Raw genomic sequence first — 5,957 nt, 5'->3', positions numbered from 1 at the left:
CCATAGTCGGGAGAATTCTTACTAGGAGCTGAACTTCACCAGCAGTGTGTGAAATAGCAGATCACTTCCTCTGCCTTAGGCCCTGCCCAGTCTCTTTCCTGACATTCAAAGAGAAAAATGTGTTAACAGATGTGCCTGGCAAACCAGCACTTTTATTTACTGCTTATTCAGTGATTTCATTTATGGATTTGTACTTACTTTGTTTTTGTTTTCCCCCGAAATGCTCCTGTCCCATATTGCTTTTTAGTTTAGGGGAAAATAGCAGCCAGCATATGGTTATGATCAACCATGACGTTCTTATTTTTGCCCGCCTAGAACATCAGCCCTCCTACTTCCCTCCTTCTCTGCTTGCCGGAGCGCAGAACTCAGTGGGACGCTGCTTGGCTTCATATTTGCTCTGCAAACTCGTGCTGTACTCAGCAGAAATGCAATGAGTGCTGACACAAGCCCCCGTAAAAAAAAAAAAAAATACACATGGACTCACAGCATTAGAATGTATTGAGCCCTGTATAACTATAAATGCATGATTGTCTACCATGAAAATTCCACCTACCTGGCACCCTCCTATTCTTTATAATACTTATCAAGGACTTTCAAACTGTGTGGCACACCTCCATTGTCATTCCTCCTGAAAACCCCATTTATGGCTGCAATTCCTTCATTCTAGCAGTGTTTCCCAACTTTTGTTGAACAAAGGCACAGATTTTACATGAGAAAAATCTCACACCACCGGACAATACTGTCACAAATTTCGTATGTACAGAAATAATGATGATCTTGTCTCAATTTACTCACAAATTTGCTTAGTGTGAAATCTGTGCCTGTTAAACAGGAAGCAATTATTCAGTTATATGAATGGCAACAGGTGGAAGCACAGGTTTATTGTACCTTTGGCGATCTAATGGAAGAGGATTTAATTGTTCAGCCTGTCACTTACATTGCTGGCATAGATAGATGAACTAAGATACATTATTTTGACTACCGGTAAATAAATAATCATTTTCCTACGATGTATTCTTAGACCGCTGGGTAAACTACATCATTAAGTAGCATTCGCTACCTCGAAACCTCGTATTAGGATCCTCATAACTTGAGTAACCCCACTATAAATAAATACATACAGTGTCGAGAAAAAGTATGTACCCCTTTCAAAAGTTTTATTTTCGCAGTTTCCCCACTTTAATGTTTAAGATCATCAAACAAATGTAAATAGACAAAGAAATAAACAAAATGCAGTTTTGAAATGGTGAGTTTATTTATTAAGGGAAAACAAAAATATTCAAAGCTACCTAGCCCTGTGCAAAAAAAACAAAAGTACAGTAATTGCCCCCTAAACCTAATAACTGGTTAAGCCACCCTGAGCAGCAACAACTGAAATCAAGCTTTTTCTATAATTAGTCTTTCACATTTCTACAGAGCTATTTTGGCCCACTAATCATTGCAGACTGTTTTAATTCAGCAACACTGGAGGGGTTTTGAGCATGAACAGCCGTTTTAAGGTCGTGCCAAAGCATTTCAATCTCATTCAAGTCCGGACTTCGAGAAGGCCACTCGGAAACCTTTTTTTGTTTTTTGTTATTTTTTTGTTTTTTGAGTTGCTGGTGCTTTAGATTCTTGTCCTACTGCAGAACCCAAGTGCGCTTCCGCTTGAGGTCACAAACTGATGGCCGAACATTCGCCTTCAGTATTTTCTGGTAAAGACCAGAATTCATGGTGGCATCAATCACAGCAAGTCATCCAGGTCCTGAAGTTGCAAAATAGCCCCAGACAATCATACTACCACCACCGTGTTTGACTGTTGGAATATTTTGTTTTTTCTCTGAAATGCTGTGTTACATTTAAGCCAGATGTAACGAGACACACACTTCCAAAAGGTTCAACATTTGTCTCGTCAGTTAATAGAATATTCTTCCAAAAGTCTTCTAATTCAGATGTTTTGTTTTGGGGGTTTTTTTTGCAAAAAAAATAAGACAAACCGTAATGTTATTTTTGGTCAGCAGCAGTTTTCGCCTTGTAAGTCGGGCATGGATGACATTTTTACCCAGTCCCTTTTTATTGCTGAGTCATGAACACAGACCTTAACTGAGACAAGGGAGGCCTGCAGTTCTTTAGATGTTGCTCTGGGTTCCTTTGTGACCTCTTGGATGAGTTATCGCTGAGCTTTTGCTCCTGAGGATACTTTTTGTAGACTGTCCATTCCTTGGAAGGTTCATCTCACTGTTCCATGTTTTCTCAATTTTTGGATAATGGATTTCACCATAGTTCACCGGTGTCCTAAATCTTTAGAAATGGCTTTGTAACCCCTCCCAGACTGACAGATGTCAATTACTTTATTTCTCATCTGTTCCTGAATTTATTTTGATCGTGGCATTTTGTTGCAACTTTTGGGTCTTTTGGCTGACTTTATTTCGTTAGAAAGGTTCTATTTAAGTTGTTTCTTGATCTAGCAGGTTCGGAGGTAATCAGGCTTGGGTTTGGTCAGTGGAAATTAACTCAGCTTTCTAAAACATGTGATTAGCCACAGTTAATTCATGATTTAACAAGGGGGGCAATTACTTTTTCACACAGGGCTGGGTAGTTTTTACTAGTTTTTTCCCTTAATAAATAAAATCAACATTTAAAACAGCATTTTATGTTGACTTGGGTTATCTTTGTTTGATATTCACATTTGTTTAATGATCTTAAACATTAAAGTGGGGAAACTATGCAAAAATATATATACGAATTTGAGAAGGAGGCAAATTCTTTTTCAAGGCACAGTATGAAATGTTTTATTGATTGTTTCTCTGACTTCAGGTTCAGACACCAACAGTACTTCTGTTAAAAATAGCAAATTTTTACATGCGTCGCCAAATGTCAGAGATTCATGTTTACTGGAATGACTTAATGTCACAGTCTGCCATGTTGTTTATCAGTCTATATGTCGATGTTGTGGCAATAGACGATGTATTTTACTTGTGGTTTCGCTCCCGTGGAGGAAGCAAATTTCTAATTTGGGTCTGGAACTGAGAAAGCGTGGGAAAGACTGGTCGAGAGGAACCGACATTTCTGTGGTTTAAATGAGGCATTGTTTTAACTGAACCAAGCTCATTGTGTTACATGACACAAACTGATCCTTAGTCTAGACTAACTAACTATCTTGACCAGATGCTCAAAATCCAGAATACATAATTTATTATTGTTGCGAGACATACTGTATGAGAAAGTGAGTCTCTTATGGAGTGGTGTGTGCTGGTCTCAGCAAACAGCGCAAGCGCAGACTAATCAAAGCAGAAGAGTATGAAGCCCTTGTGAAGAGACGAGAACGAGTAACAGTACCTCATAGTCTTTAGACAACAGTCAGGCCTTCATGAAGCAAGTTCCTTAAAGGCAAACCAGTCTCAACAATTGTGAAAAGAAGACTGCAGGACAAATATGGGCAAAGTCATGGCAAAACTGTACAGTGTCTGATTTCAAAATATTTGCTGCGGATAATATGAAAGTATTGCTTAGTTTAATTTAGCAAAAGAACTTGTTCCTGTTATGGCAACAAAAGCTACATGACCGCCTAAGTTTAACACCCTGAAGATCATGCTTACTAAGACGAGGTCATTGCAAGGGGCTGTAATCTGTTGGGACAAACAAAATTGCCCGTCTAAATTAAGTGTGAGCCTAAAAAAGCTCCATCTTAACCATAAGGGGATTAAGGGACTACTGTATATTTGACCTCGTGCAGGCACAACTAGGGAAAGCTAATTCAAGCAAAACACCAGGAAGGATCCTATTAAAAGATATACTTTACACAACACCCATCCATCCACCTTAACACCTTCCTTTATTTGGGGAAAAAAAACAGCTTTTTCATGAGATGTGAAATGACTGACTGACAGTTTTAAGTTTAGGTAACCGTCTGTGTGCTGTTTTTCTGGCAAACTGAACGTGACTTTAGTCTGGTAATGCCTCATGAGGTAAAAATGAAAAAAATGCATTCAATGTTGGTTTTCGGCCTTGCCGCATACATGCAGTGATTTCTCTAGATTCTCTGAACCTTTTGATGATATTATGAACCGTAGATGACGAAATGCCTAAATTCCTTGCAATTGTACATTGAGGAACATCGTTCTTAAACTGTTCGAGTATTTTCTCACGCACTTGTTCACAAAGAGGTGAACCTCGCCCCATCTTTGCTTGTGAATGACTGAGCAATTCAGGGAAGCTCCTTTTATACCCAATCATGGCACCCACCTGTTCCCAATTAGCCTGTTCACCTGTGGGATGTTGCAAACAGGTGTTTGATGAGCATTCCTCAACTTTCTCAGTCTTTTTTGCCACCTGTCCCATCTTTTTTGGAACGTGTTGCAGCCATAAAATTCTAAGTTAATGATTATTTGCTAAAAACAAGGACGTTTATCAGTTAGAACATTATACATAAATATTTTGTCTTTGTAGTGTATTTCATTAAATATAGGTTGAACATGGTTAGGTTGAACATGATTTGCAAATCATCGAATTCTGTTTTTATTTAGGTTTAACACAATCTCCCAACTTCATTGGGATTGGGGTTGTACATCAGCTGAATGGAGGCCAACATTGTCATTATCCTTGACTGTAAAGGTGTCAAAATCTTCCACAAAATCCATCTCATTCATGAATTAATCCATTACACTTGGCTGAAGAAGTGTGAAAATCCAGCAACGATCTACCCACAGATTTTCCAAAGAGGCCTTGTGCCAAATAAGTAAGTGATGCACGGGAAGATAACAGTAGGTATGGGTCCTGACCCAAAGGCCAAGTTAATAACCACCATGAAACTGGCATCACTAAACACTCCATTAGGTACACACTCTAATGAAATCCAAAGCCATAACTGTCGATTCTGCTCATACAAAGATCATATTTTGCACCATTGATTTAATAATACTATTATTATTATTGCAGTTGGACTGGATCATACTGAGAGATGGATCAAGTTTGTTGGTTACCATATAGCCTTTTTGGGGTTAAGGTAGGTTCCCATAATATATACCAGTCTGACAATTTCCACAAAATGAAGTGTCCATGAGTTTTGATAATTAATAACCAGCAACATTTTAAGGATGAACATTCCAATATTTTGCTCATATCTATTATGAATATATTTAACACCAACTTATAACCTATGATAATAGAGCCAAACTAAAAAGGAAAGTGTAAAATTACAAACAAAAAGTCATAATTATACCACAATAAAGTCATATATTTCTTAAGATAAAAGTCCTAATTTTACGAGGAGAAATTCGTGACTTGATGCCAAAATATTATACAAGCCCAATCCCAATGAAGTTGGGACGCTGTGCTAAACATAAATAAAAACAGAATACAATGATGTGTGAATCATGTTCAACCTATATTTAATTGAATACACTACAAAGACAAGATATTTAATGTTTAAATTGATAAACTTGATTTTTTTTTTAGCAAATAATCATTAACTTTGAATTTTATAGGTGCAACAAAAGCTGGGACACGGTCATTTTCCACTGTGTTACATCACCTTTTCTTTTAACAACATTCAATAAACGTTTGGGAACTGAGGACACTGATTGTTGAAGCTTTGAAGGTGGAATTCTTTCCCATTCTTGCGTGATGTACAGCTTCAGCTGTTCAACAGTGTGGAGTCTCCGTTGTCGTATTTTACGCTTCATAATGCACCACACGTTTTCAATGGGAGACCGGTCTGGACTGCAGGAAGGCCAGTCTAGTATCCACACTCTTTTACTACGAAGCAACGCTGTTGTAACGCGCAGAATGTGGTTTGGTATTGTCTTGCTGAAATAAGCACGGGCGTCCATGAAAAAGACGTTGCTTGGATGGCAGCATATGTTTCTCCAAAACCTGTATGCACCTTTCAGCATTAATGGTGTCGTCACAGATGTGTCAGTTAACCATGCCATTGGCACTAACACAGCCCCATACCATTACATATGATGGCTTTTGAA

This window comes from Phycodurus eques, chromosome 9 (genome assembly GCF_024500275.1).
Source record: "Phycodurus eques isolate BA_2022a chromosome 9, UOR_Pequ_1.1, whole genome shotgun sequence".
NCBI lineage: Eukaryota > Metazoa > Chordata > Actinopteri > Syngnathiformes > Syngnathidae > Phycodurus > Phycodurus eques.
This window is presented reverse-complemented; position numbering follows the sequence as displayed.